Source organism: Rhipicephalus microplus, chromosome 5, assembly GCF_043290135.1.
Source record: "Rhipicephalus microplus isolate Deutch F79 chromosome 5, USDA_Rmic, whole genome shotgun sequence".
Lineage (NCBI taxonomy): Eukaryota > Metazoa > Arthropoda > Arachnida > Ixodida > Ixodidae > Rhipicephalus > Rhipicephalus microplus.
Genome location: NC_134704.1, coordinates 132,974,401 through 132,989,406, shown reverse-complemented (window position 1 = coordinate 132,989,406; position 15,006 = coordinate 132,974,401).

The window sequence follows — 15,006 nt, the reverse complement described above, 5'->3', positions numbered from 1 at the left end:
ACAACAGGCTAAAACGACCACCATACTTGACAGGCTGCCATGTTGGTTCTCAGCGGTCGCTCATTTACGTTGAAGGTAGCGTAGGTTTCAACGAGAAGGAGGTGGTTTTAAGGCATGCAAGTTACTTCCACTGCATTTCCAAGCAGACGAAGTTATTTTCACTATATTTCCAAGCAAGGACGTGGATCTAAAATTAGGAAAAAATACACTTGGCTTTTTCGTAGAACACTTTCTTGCCATACCACGCAAATTACCCGGGTTCGATCCCAACTCAGACCCAGAATTTTTTAGTATTTAGTTTACTTGCAGATTTCTGAATTTTTCGGTCACGCACAAGATTAGTTTTCGCTCACAACCAACGACGCTGGCAACAATGGCGGAATTTCCGTGAAACGAGCTCTTTAACGCTATCCCGTTAATATCTTCTCGTTGTTCTTTGTCGATTAAACGTTTTTATAGGTTGATCCATAATGCATTGAAGCATGTACGACTCTTTGATTCGTTTTGTATATTGTTACGTGGACTGCGTTGAGTCTGTGTACTTGATAGTGAACTCGTGACTTTGATTTCATGACATGTTCACTATTCGCAAAAACTAGTTGTTCTCCGTATACGATGGCAATTTTACCACCCGCGTGAAAAAGAATCAGCTGCCAGTTCTACCAGTGCCAACGCCACCTTTCGCGCAATCAGTAACAACGCTTCATTATTACGCACGTACCACATAACAAAAAAAAACATAATGTATAGCAAGACGCCATATTTTTTATTGTCCACTTGCATCTTTACCTGAACGCAATGTAAGTGGATGCAGCAATTAAAACAAAATTCGTGCGTGCTAGATGTGCGATCTGATTTTGACGCACGCAATAGCGAAGTGCATGGGAAGCATCTACTGAGCTTCGTCAAAATGTGGGTCTTTCAAGGACGAAGTAATCGCTCCGTTTAGGGTAGGAAAACGACCTTTTTTTTTTTAACTTGACACATCATGTTTGCCGCGACAATTGTTCGGTAATTTAGATGCGCTTAGCAATAGAGCTTTGACATCGTGCTCACAAAAATTTATCTTCAGCACCTTCACCGAACGGCGAGGCTGTGTTCCGCCAGCCGGAGATCTCTGATTACAGCCAGGAACATTCCAGTAGTCTGTACAGAACGCACGTGCAGATGCGGCAAGATTCTGTCACTCCACCTTGACACTAAGACACCATGTCTCAAACATTCTTCGCTCGTGCACGCCTATTATGGATGAATCACTTCGTGGCTGAATTACTGGCTCTTCACTAAATTGTTGAATGTAGCAAAGCGCACCAATATTTCGTCGTTATGCGCATGCTTTCATTGTGTGCCTGGGTATAAACGCGTAAAGCTAAGGATAAGGTTTATTTTTTTAATGCTGACCAGAGGCCATGTCTGGGTACAAAAGTTAAGAGTTGAAACCAACAAGATAAATTACATATCGAACTGTTTCAATAAAGCGGGCTAAGCTTTTTTTTTTTTTTTTAATAAAAGCGGCTAGAAAAAGATTGGTGATTATGTGCGACTCCAACAACTCCTCTTTATTTACATGTTGGTTTTCATTCTGAAGTTGTTGATGGCCATAAAACATTACCAATTTCACTAGAACGGAGATTCGCATACCTATACAGTAAAGTTGCTCTCGCACTACTGCAGTAGGAAAATGCAAACATGAGAAATGCTCACGCACACGAGACATCCACGCGTTACTAACAAGTTCTTCAATGTGATCACGCAACAGTCACTGGGCAGTTGCGCGCACTTTAAACACAACCGTCGTGATCGCGTAAACAAATAGTGCACATGCGCGATACCACAAAAAGCATTAAAAAACACCGACAAACAAAATTATCATTTCGCTGATTAGAGAAAATCGAACAAGTCCTTTTCTCTTTTCTAAACGTTACCACGCCTTGCTTTCGTATAAATCGACTTGGTACGCAACAAACTGCGCCAGCAGCCTGAGAAGCAAAAGCGGAGAAGCACAGCGAGCCGCGAAGGAGGACTGACCTGTCGCACGGAGGGCCAGTTTGGCCACCGGGCGTCTACCTGACCCTTCCTGCTAAATCCACGGCGCACCTTTCGATAACGGAGGAGCAGCGAACACGTGCGGGCGTCCCCAGTAGCAAGCGAGACAACTTCCTCGAGCCACAGGCTAACAAAACGCTCCAAATGCAGACTCACGCTTGCGCGACATCAGATGTTGTGCAAGGAGGCCCTTATGCTGCTTTATCTCATCGGCCGATTGCGCAATCCCGTGTTTTCTTGCCGCGGTAAACGAGCTGTCTGAGAAATGAGAATTCTGGAGGTTTGCAACAACTCTGCCACGATTTCAACCAAGCGTTTCAATTCAGCCTTTGGTGTTGCTCATTTTCCGCCATGCCACATTGAATAACATTTAAAATACAAACTTATGTGCGTATTTAAGAGCCTTGAGACAGTATTCCACTATCACACATGCCGTGTTGTGTCAAAAGTCGGTATCAACTTTTAATATATTTGTTTTTTAAAGCAAATCTAACGCAGAATCAGACAACGTTTATTAAGTTTAGGAAAATAAATTAAACAAATGACGCTAACAACGAGATAAAACGTCAATTCAACTTCGTCTATAATTATTGTTATAGTAAATAATTTCTGGCTGGTTTATTACTATATTTACCATTAAACTTGGCAGATATACCTGTTTTATTCAACTCTTGTGATTGTTATACATACATCTTCATCTCAACATTTCCGCTGATGCGAAAACACAGACGAAGGTAGGAAACAGAGAGGGAAAACGCAAGTATAGGCTAACCAGAAAAAGGCCTACCTACCTTACGCTGGGGTAATAGGAAAGAGAAATATAAAGATGAGAGAGGTCCAGAAATTATGGCTGATCCCATGCTTTATGGGAGTCAGTGTTAAGCGGAGCAGGAAATATTCCACATTTTCCTGTTCTTGTTGGCTTTTTAGGGGCGAAGCTCCAATAGCGGCACCTGTTCGTCCCTCGTAGCCGTTGTAGTAGTGTGTAACAAGTATAACATTTTGACCTCTAAGGTGGTGCCGCTGAGAGATTTTTTCTGTGCGTTGTTGAACAATAAAAGATTGTGCTCAATGTACATGTCAATGACTGCTAAGGGGCAATCAAAGACAGGAGAATTTGGCTTTTAGTTAATGCGCACGCTGCGAATTTTTTATTGTTCAACAACGCACAGAAGACAAGAAAGGGTTGCTATGTTATACTCGCTGGGCATAACTCACAGGTTTTAGAAAGGTTTAGCGAGCGTTGGACCGCAGTGCCATGAATACAGTGAACTAGTAAATACCATAAACTCGAGGTGTTAAAGGTGGGAAGTAGACACGAAACGCGAGCCGTAAGAAAGTGTGCGTGTGCCTCCTCTCGTTAAGTCCTTCGATGTCCGCTGGATGGCGGTGCTTCTATGTGAGGAATATATGATGAAAAGATGCGAGATGGTGATACTTGGAGTGTTGAATAGGTGGACGAACGGACACACAGACAGACGCATGGACGGACGCACGGATGACTGCACGGACGGATGGACGCATGGACGGGCGCAGGAGCGGATGCATGGACGAAAACAGAGACGGACGCACAGATGGACGTGTGGACGCACGAACAGACGCACGCACGGACGGGCGGATGGATGCACGGGCGGCCACACAGACGCACGCATGGATGTACGGAAGCAAGAACGAATGGACGGACGGATGCTTCGCCCCGCTATCCATCATTCACTCCGTGGATATGCTGCCATTTTTTTTTCTTTCAGCTTGGTGCTTCGTGGTGGATCGACGTTTCTCTGCCCTTTAATTACTTCATGCGGGTGTCTTTAGCTTACCAAACACATGGACTATACCGACGCTTAAAGGTTAGCTTCAGAACGTAACGTCCACACTGAGGCTTAAGGCACAGACGTGGTGCGATGCTGTGGATATCATAAGTAGCTGGAGGCGTATACAATTGGGGCCGAGCAACACATCACTGAAGCTGTGGAGTGATAGAAGTCATGCGTAATGTTTATACGTAATGCTGTGCTGTAGAACACACGACTGCTCCGCAGAGTGAGGGGTTCGATTCCTGCTCAAACATCGTTCTTTATTGTTAACGTCAATCTATTTTTTGGCTCGGCTACAACGCTTCCGAAGTGGGCCCTTCATCGTCTGCGGCACGACTCCTTAACGCTGTCGCGTTAAGATCTAAGAACCTCAGGGGGTCGAAATTTCCGGAGCCCTCCACTATACGGCGTCTCTCATATTCATATGGTGGTTTTGGGACGTCAAACCCCACATATCAATCAATCATGTCCTCCTGTGCCAATTTTGGTATGTTTCGAATTCAGAAGACGGCCTCGATATCATCCAGACGTAGGCAGTTGGATAGATACGAACTCGCAAATCACCTTTGCACCACAAAGAAAAGCTTGGCTATTACATATGATAAATCTGCAATGAATCCACTAACGCGCGTGGGACCAAACCACATAGTTGAAGGCGTTCGCACAGGCTCATAGTCTCTGAAATCAAAAAAGTGGCTTCATTGCCTTTGAGGCGACGAGCGATAGCGACGTAAATGTTCATTTAAGTGGTTTCAGTGTAAGTGGTATTCGTAAACTCTAACTAAATAATCACACGTCTTCCCCTCTTTTTCTATTACAAATAAAGCAAGGTCATAGAAAGAAGTAGTAACAATTGATTCCATGCCGGCCCTTTACAGGCTATGACATCGCAGTTCTACTAAACCATGGCGCTTGTAGTGTGGAACATCCGTTACGTTCGCAGCCGGATTCATCTTGATCCAGATTCTTCCCAAAACGTGGTGAGTGATTCCTGCTTGACGCTGTCATGTGACCCTACGTCATTTCAGCGAGCCTGCCCTCCCCGAGCAGCCGATTGCCTACGCGACTCACGTGAAGTGCTAGGGAGATGCATTATCTGCTGTGGCTACAGAAGCAAAAGGGCAAGCATTTAAAGGTGGGTTCAAGAGTCTAGCTGCAATAACGGCGGTGTCTTCATGAGCCTCGCCCTGTGTCGATTTTTTGTAACCGGGGGATCCAACTCACAACAAAGTCAAAGAGCCTCTAAAGAGCAAAACAATTTTTCGAGTATTTCTAAAGTACTATTTCACTATCCTAAAAACACCCCTCGTACGGCGAGACAATGATCGGAAAGTGAGAAAACCCACATAAAAAAATAATGTGTGCATGCAGACGCCACCTCGAGATTCCTGTAACAAAACACCATGACATCACAATTTTTCAATGCGTCTACTCGGTCCTATAGACCCATTCGCTGTATAAAAACAGAGGTGCTGGACGGCTTACGGTTTTGTGCACCAGCATCGTCAAAGAGCATTGGCGGGGACCGAATTCGTTAGCGAGTAGACCGCTCATATTCAACACTTTGGTACCCTTCGTCTGGCCAAATAGTTTAAGTACATTTTCTTCTAAGCTACACATACATTTTCTTCTAAGATCTCATTGCTCCCGCACACCGCCACACAAGCCGGACAAACCACGAAAACACCGTATACCCCCCTCAAGCCCACGCTGTCTCTCATGCCTCCTCATTCTTCAACCAGACATCAAGGAACTGGAATGACCTTCCCACCAAAGCAGTGCTTCATTCCGATTAAGCCATCATCAAACGCATCATAGAAGAGCTGTTTTTGTAGATATGCCCACCCCTCAAGTAAAACCCTTTCCTTTAGGGGCCTTTGAGGTATCATAAATAAATAAATAAACACTCAAGAAGTTAGTCGTTAGCTTTGAGTGCATTACTCCTACCAGAAAGCGAAAAAATAGGTTTTTTCTTACTCTGGTACAACTAAAAAAATTGAAGCTTTATGTTTCAACAATAGAGAGTGATAATTGAACTAACCGGAAGTTTCTTGGGAAGCAACAAGGGCTGCTCCTAAGGCTTTTCTGACACCGACTAAAACGGCGAATAGTAGCTTCTAATCAATAAAATTGAACTACACCGTCATCTGTGAGTACCATTGACCTGGCATACAAAGTTTCAGAAAATTTCATCTAGCCAATGTAGCGAAAATACAAAAAATACATTTCAAAATCTTTAACGTCGCACGCGAAGATTTCGGCGAGACATTTTTTACTTGACGGCAATTTAAAATGAAACTTCAAACTAAATTTTTTCTGTTAATACTGAAGCTATCATAGACATACTTGTAGCATTAGAGTCCTCAGAGGGCAGTTTATCAATCTAAACCAAGTCATTGTTCTTCTTTAGTGTCCCTTTAAAAGGAAGAATGTCGTGGCAAGCCGGGAAGACTGCTCTGGGATAAACACGCGCACTTGCCGCTGCCGGCGTCGTGGTGTAAATGTTGATAGCATTGTCCGCCGCGGTGAAGGTGTTGTATTTGTCGCCAAATGAAAACAAAACCACCACTTCTGAGGAACTAATTGAACGACCCGTGAACGACCCTCAGCGAAAAGGTGCAAAAGGGGCAACTTGGAGAAGACACGTTTCCGGGGAACAGCAGCCCTCTTCAAAGGAGACAAGTGGTCCAGAAAGAGGGGAGCGCGTCCTCGACGTCGGCGCGCCTTTGCGAGCTACACGACTACCGTGGAGAAAGGCTTAAGGCCGCAAGGACCGACTGTGTTAGCTACCTGAGTTGCTAGAAAACGTTGCACGTGCCAGGTGCAGAGAAAAAACTTTTTGGCTATATGTACACTTGTCTTGGTTTGCATGTTTTTTTTTTACATCCCCTTTTCCTCTCGACGAGAGTGGTGCACATACTGTAAAATAAATCAGTCTTCGTGATGCGTTCGTACTGAAAAGACGTCTTGACTCTCTTTGTTCGTCCTTTAAAGAAAGTTTTTTGCCTCCCTGCTATTCCGCTACAACAGAAGGAATGACTGAACTGCTCAGCTGCTGACTCGCAGGTCGCTGGTTTGATACCGGTCTCTGTAATCACACTTCCATGGAGACGAAATGGTAGATGCCCGTGTGCTGTGCTATGTAAACGTACGTTAAAGAACATGAAGTCGTCGAATTACCGAAACCCTTCACTATGACGTCTCTCATAATTATATCGTGGTTTCGGGACGTTACACTACATGAATTTTTAATATTGTTGAAAGCATGTCAGTAAACACTGTCACGTTGTCGGTTTAGGTATGTCTTTTCGAGCCTGACACCAGGCTTGCTTAGTAAGAAAATTCTTTCTACAAATTTTGATTGATTGAAATGTGGGGTTTAACGTCCCCAAACCATATATTTTTTTTTATATTTTCAGCTCTTCAGTTCTGCACTTCGTAGTTCTCCAACGTACTCATGATCACTTCATCACCGCATTTCGACTTCTCAGTTACTAACAATGTAAATGAATATTTGTCGTTCTTACGAGCGCCTCGATCGTCTGACTTGTAGGGCGAGGGGTCCCATAGCATGGGGGCCCGCTATCAGAATAAACCCCGTGGGGTCCGGAGTCACAACAATAAACTATGTGTCACACACTATGTACTAAAATTTTGTTCGCATGCTGCCATTGTTATATGTTGTTACAATTATACTTCGCAATATGTTTTGTACTATATAACAAAATATTGTTAACTATATTGACTTTGTATGTACGCCCCCAGCCGTAATGTCACTAAGGCAATGGAGGGACTATGTAAATAAAAAATAAAACATGTAGGCACATTTAGTATATCTTGACGTATTAAAACCATCTGCTAAAAATCCGCGCACTCGTCGAAAGGAACAAAAGCATAATTCACGGAATCCCTCCGGCACAGGAAACTTAACTACGCTGCTTTCAATTATGCGAATAGAATATTGCTCACCTTTTGCATCTTTGCAACAAATGTCTAAAGGATATCCGTTGCACTGATGCAGCAGGTATCATTTCAACACCCCGGCTCTTTCTTATTATTTTTTCCGTACACGCGGGTGTGTCGCGTGCGGCAATTTTCCTGTAGTCTAAAAACAGCTTTCCTGTAGTTTTACGGTGATTCATACTTGCAACCTTCATTTTCTTTTTTCGTTTTAATAGTATTTTCACCATTTTTTTCTCTCTGACGCTGGCTACGACGTCTGGCTTGGCAACTTTCGCGGCAATATCTACACTAGTCACACCAGATACTCTGGAATTAACCTTCTTTTGTAGAGCTTCCGGTCAGTGTGCTCTGTTGGGCTCACCAGAAAACATATTTCTACAATTCAGACTTATTCATACAAGCTCCAACTTACTGTTTGGCTAACCTCGAGCGGTACGCAAGCAGTAGTATGCAACATATGTATACTTTAATCAGTAAACATCCTCCTGTGAAAAGTGGTGTGAAGCGAGGGACATATTGTAGGCTCTCAACCATATAGCCTCACATGAAGGCCACTCATACGCAACAGCACCTCATTTTTCACGTCATAGCTTGCGTATGGTGCACACCTGCCGACCTTTTTGAAAGGTGTTCATAGGGGCTTTTATTTATTTATTATTTTATTTTATTTATTCATTTATTTTGTTTATTTATTTATTTATTTTTAAATACTACAGAGTACACATGGGCTGCGCTCCATGTCGAAACGAGAAAAATAGAGAGCGGGGGTCATTAACCGCACCGCCAGTTCTTTGAAGACGCCGCTGCTACGTAGTACCAGTCCCCCCTGAGGAAAAAACCAAGTCGGTTCCGAAACGTCGGGTTTCGTCACGAACTTCTTGGTTGGAGTTTCAATCATTTTCCTACTACAGAGTAGCGTGACTCCAAGCAGGAATGGACGCAAAGAAACTACATACATAAAAAAATTACACAAGCAAGAGCAGCAACAACTGTACTCAAGAAATCAAAGAACAAAATACTGCAACTCAAGCAATACTAAAATACAAGAGTGCCTTTATCCACGTGCTTTCTTCGAGTTTGTAGCAAACACTTCAAAACTTGGGTGATGGGCAATTCACCTGTGTGTATGCTCATCGAGAGAACCATGTTCTTCGAATGTGACTTCTCCGCAACAAGAGGCATCGTGTGGAGAGGCCTCTTTTGCGTTATAGTACAGCAAGTCATAAACTGTCATTTTCTTTCTCACCTACGAGTAGTCCTTTGGCATACCTCGCGATGCTGGACAAGTTTGCCGATGTGCATGTTATTTTCAGCGTTGCTCTTGTAGACAACCCTGTGTGCATCAATTACCTTTGCAAAGGGAGTTCGTGTTCACAGTCATGAAATAAGATAACGATGTCACTTATCAGTACACAAAGGCGGTTAGCTGCGATAAGCTTTGAACCCTGTCTTCCCTCAAAGTAGAGATTAAACAAACGCCTTCACGTATTGAGTACCTGAGCGCAGCAAGTGTCTAACTGCACTGGCCTGTGGTGAGTTGACTGCGTGGTCAAAATCGACAATGATTACAGCACTCGGTAGCCTCATAACTAAGCGACAAATACAATAAGGCGCTAGATGTAAAAGAAAGCGCTCTATAAGAAACGCAGTTATTGTAATGTAGAAAAAAATGGCTCAGGAATTTTTTTTTTTTTAGAGAGGCACATTTCCTTGTTCTGCCATGCCAAGTTTTAAAGCTAGATTTAAAGGGGCCCTGCAACTCTTTTTGAGCATGTTCAGAAAACGCTGCCGATCGGTAGTAGAGGCTCTCGAAAACACGCGAGCCAAATATTATATTGCAGCACGCGGCCTGGCATTCACAATAAATTATCAAAGTCAGCTGAAAATTGCTTTCTCTTCAATAGACAAAGCACGCAATATACCCAAAAATTGCATGTAGCAAGCCCGTCTATCAGCCATTAGCTGATTTGAACATGGCGCGCTCACTCGTTACAGAGATTGTCATCGGATGCCACTACTTGTCCACGCGTGCGTGTGATTGATCACACTGAGAAAGCCGCGCTTTTGAAGAAACAAAAAATGGCCCCGTATCTGCATCTTACACTGCAAATGCCGTCGAAAGACGATTGTCTTGCGTCTGGAGAGAGTGAACAAAACGTTCATTTGATGTTCTGCGCAACAAAATAGGTGAATGGTATTCTGGAGGCGCGTTAGAGTGCCTCGAGCGTGCAGCGGAGGCGTGAGACATGAGCGCCATCTGGCAGTTATCTTGGAAAATGAAGCGCACGCATGGCGTGCGCGCCCGTCTCGGAGGTGATAAGGTGTAAAACGCAAGGCGACAGGTAGGTGCCACCACCGTGTCGTATTAGCAAAGCGTTGGAAACACTTGCCTTTAATGCAAGCGTTGCATGGTCAGCGCAGCATGGTCCTTAGAATTGGTTATGTATGCCCTGTATAGCAAGAGATGTGCATACAAAATATTGACGTGTTGTTATGGTGCCTCAGATATGCGCAATAATTGCATTTTAATTGACAATTGCACAAGTATGAATGCTTAACCTTGAGCGATATTGGTGGGCGCTGCGGATGGGGTCGGCCGTTAGGGGTATCGGCCGGTCACTCCAATGTCTTTTGAAGTATTTTTAAGAGTGGACAAACAGACAAATGTACAGACAGACAGACCGAAATTTTTTTGCGTCGAAAGTCCCAAAAAAGACTATTGTATTTTAAAAAGTGTTCAAGGTCACGGGGCTCACGTGCCGTTTCTCTGTGGCCCTGCCATCCTTCCCTGCTTAGCTTTCAGCGCTTCCATCGGGACGAGAGAAGAGAGATTGCGATTGCAGCGTGTGACAAATCTTTGTAACTCCGCTCGTATTGTACGCATTCTTAAAATTTTTGCGGCTTTGAATTTGGAAGGCAATAAGCTCTTCCAGTGGATTCATTCATGGTTAGTCGAAAAAGTGTTTAAGGGCCCCTTTACTACTTCACTAAAGTCACTCGAGCACAAAATGGGGCTCCTGAAAAGTACTCTATTGATGCTAAGGAACATCGGCAGGTCTGTTTGCGTCGATATAAAATCACGTGGTATTCAAGCACTCGTCCGGCATCATAGCTTAAAAGAAAAAAAACTCGGCTGGCTCGGGCTTCTCGACATCGCGAATACCCTTCCCCAAATCAAGTAGCGCACTTCTGTTTCTGTGTATGAAGCAACCATTTCTCAAATTCAACAACGTACTTGTGGTCATCTCTTTTTGAAATAAGCAAAATATATATGTTCATACACGGTGACGATTTTTCTTTTTTGCAAACGTTTAAAAACCCCCATTCTGGTGCAAAAGGAACGTTTAAATAATTGGGAAGGGCATCAATCACACATCGGTTTCGGTACAGCAGACCATTGTAATTCTGAAAAACGAAAACCATCGAAGATGCTTTTCTGTTGTTATCGAAAAAAATTTTCTTAAGGGGGCCCTGCCCACATGTCTGAAGTTTATAATTTTACAGACTATTAGTTCATGACCGCATCTTGAAACCACTGCCGCAAATGTTTTGATAATTGACATGTTCGAGTGGAGTCAAGCGCACACTCAGACGTCTACTCAGTATGCAGCATAGCAGGGGGTAAGAAGATGCGGTACCTTTTCTCAGCACACGTCACTATCTTGATCAAGTTCCTGTATTTGTTTGCTCTAACACGCGATTTACTTTTAACCTGATCGCACGCGCGTGGCTGCATCTCGTGGCATCCATGGTAACTATGCTATTCACGATGCTCAAATCGATTAAAGGCTGTAGACTAGGGTGTATGACGCAGTGTTTGCTGTATATAACATTATTTGTATAGCGAAGAGGGAGTTCCTCATAGCTGACTTTCAGAATTACATGCGCATTCAAGGACACGTGCTGTGCTTCAGTATTTGGCTCGTGCGTTGTCGATATTCTCGACTAGCGATCGGCAACGTATTCTGAACTTGCTGAAAAGGTGTTGCAGGGCCCCGTTTAAATGTCTGCGCAGTTGTTACACAATGTCACTATCCTTTAGTTTCGATGAAATGGTCAAGCACGGCCTTCCAGCCACGATAGACGCAGTGCTGAACCCGACGCAGCAGGAGCGATTCCTGTACATCGGTTGGTTACAGGCATCTCAAGTTCTTTTCGGTCTTCTCTCGGAAAAACCCACGTACAACGCAAGGTAAGGCTCCCGTGTTTCGTAAATGCAGACACGTGTCGTCTTCTTTCGCAATTAATTCAACAAACACTCACCTTCGCGTCCACGAATCCGACTACAGCCGGAAGCAAAACTAGTTTACGTGACCGACCTGTGTGTTATGTTTACAGATCGTACTTTTTGCCGCCCTGGCTCTGGTTGCCTATTTGAGACGTATCAGGACACCCCTGGTGGCAATGGAGCCATTTGACTACGTCACAGCGCTAGGTTACCTATTCGTGTTAGCGAATCGTAATGGATTATCAGTTCTTTTTTTCCTCTTGGCTACACTATTATATATCATTCTAACATGCCTCAAGTTGCAACACAAGGATATTTTTACATTGTAAATTACAAGAGAAAGGAAGGTAATTTGATCCAAATTTCAGTCTTGCGACCGATTGTAATGCGCACACAACTGTAAGGGCTACACCTAGCAAACAAAAAACAAACAAAAAACAGAAGGAAACAGTGCGTGTTATAATCATCCCAATATGGTATATCCCAGCCACAGCAATTTGAAGAGGGCAAAGCCGACAGTCAAATATTTTGCGTAGTGGACGCGCATGTGTTTCTATGCCTTATCTAGCTTCGCCACACGTGTCATGACGAAACCCTGACTCGGCAATTCACAAACATTCCTCGGACTCAGTGGAAGTGGAGGTCTCATGGTAAACACAGCGCTGACGAAGCTTCAAGCCGCGCTGGTTTGCGGAAATGACTTCACCGTAGAATTGTGCATCGCAGCGGTAGCCGTACTAAACGGCATCAACATGAACAAGCTGACCGTCGTAAGTGACGCGTGGAACTCACATTCTTCAAATGTCACTTCGGCATTTGCGGCGGACACACTTCTGTATTCTTTCATATTCCTGCATTCGCTTTCCTGCATGTGAGCTGTCGTTGACGTGTCCTCAGTGAGAGATGGTTACCGCAGTGCACGGCGTTTTCGCCGACTCCAGGGCCGTAACTATAGGGGGGGGGGGGGGGGGGTCGAGGGGGTTCTGACTTTTTCCCCTCGAAATTTTAGATGCGGAGCATCTAATACTCGAGGCTTGTAGTGCGGCGCCGTCCGCAAGCTTCCTCCTCCTTCTTCCACCATCTGTGCATCCCTTTCTCCTCTACACACCGCGCGCGCTTCACTCCTTCACCATCTGTGCACCCTTCCTCCTCTACACACCGCGTGCGCTTCTCCTCTTCACGAACATTCGCTAGCTGTATAATGTAGCGCGCATGCGCCGTCACGCTTCGAGAACATCGGCAGCTGACGCGCGCGCATGCGCCGTCGCGCTTCGAGAACATCGGCAGCTGACGCGCGCGCATGCGCCGTTGCGCTTCTCCCCCTTCTCGAACATTCGACAGCTGACAGTGCATGCGCCGTCGCGCTGTATATATACTCAAGGTCGGCGCTCGCTCGCTCAGTTGCCGCTCGTCGGTTGGTTTGTACGGCGCGTCGAAGTCCAAGGTCGCGGTGAAATGAATTCCAACGAATCCACAAACACAATGATCGACGTCCCTTCGACCAGCGCCGCCCTTTCGCATACGCGTGTACGTGTTCACTCATTTAACACCCCCTCCTACAACCACGTTAACCAATTTAGCCATCGACCCAAGTAAGTCGCAATTTAACACCCCATTTCACAACCACGTTAACCAATTTAGCCATCGACCCAAGTAAGTCGCACTTTAACACCCCGTTAACCAATTATATGCTCCGCATCCTCCTCAGTGTACCCCGAGGGAAGCTGCGGGCAATTTTTGTCATGCTTTGCCTTTTCGGCTGATACTAAAATACTTAGACGCCTGCAGAGCGACCACCAGCCGCCAAAGATTTTCGCACACTGCAACTTTCTTGCCATTCAAAGTGCTGATGCGGGTTAGTTGGTTTGAGTCACTTGTATTCATATTCGTAGCGCAAAAAAAAAACAACCAGACGCACCCACCTAAAAAACACATATGCAGGGCAGGCGCTAGCTCCCGTCCTGCTGTGTTTTTGTCTGGTTCTCTTTTTTTGTGTGTGCTACAAATAGGAATACAAATTTCCTGACATTGCTTTCTTCACCTGCCTTTCGTCAAACCTTCCTTTTTATCAGATCACCGGAACGACCCCCCCCCCATGTTGTTAGTGGTTCATGAGGAAAAGGAAGAAGGCACCTAATTTCTGTCTGCCTACAGGCGACACGGCGCAGTGCCTAAGGAACGCTCCCCCCCCCCCCCTTCACCCCACGTTCACACACCTTTTTTGTACAGCTATGCACTTTACCCCTCCTTGACCTTTTTTTTCTAGCCTCTCTCTCTCTTTAGGGGTGAAGCTCCTTATAGCGTCACCCGTTCGTCCATCGTAGCCATTGTAGTATGTAACAAGAATAACATTTTGACCTCCAAGGTAGTGCCAGTGAGAGATTTCTTCTGTGCCTTGTTGAACAATAAAAAATAGTGCTCAATGTACATGCCAATGGCTGTTAATGGGGAATGAGAGACAGGAGCATTCGGCTTTTAGTTACCGCCCACGATGCGAATTTTTTATTGTTCAACAACGCACAAAAGACAAGAAAGGGTTGCTACGTTATACTCGCTGGGCGTAACCACCTTGGTTTTAGAAAGGTTTAGCGAGCGTTGGGCCGCAGTGCCATGAATACAGTGAACTAGTATATACCATGAACTCGAGGTGGCTAAAGGTGGGAAGCAGACCCAAAGCGCAAGCCGTAAGAAAGTGTGCGTGTGCCACCTCTCGTTTAGTCCTTGGAATGTCCGCTGGATGGCGGTGCTTCTATATGGGGAATATGTGATGAAAAGATGCGAGATGGTGGTACTTGGAGTGTTGAATAGACGGACGAACGGACACACAGACAGTTGCCTACCGCTGAGGATGGGGCCCTTGCCTCCCCTACCCTTGCTTCTGGACTGCTGCTTCTGTTGATGACGACCGCTCCACTGCTCAATTAATCTTTCCTCTTCTTTCCACTTTTCTCCCTT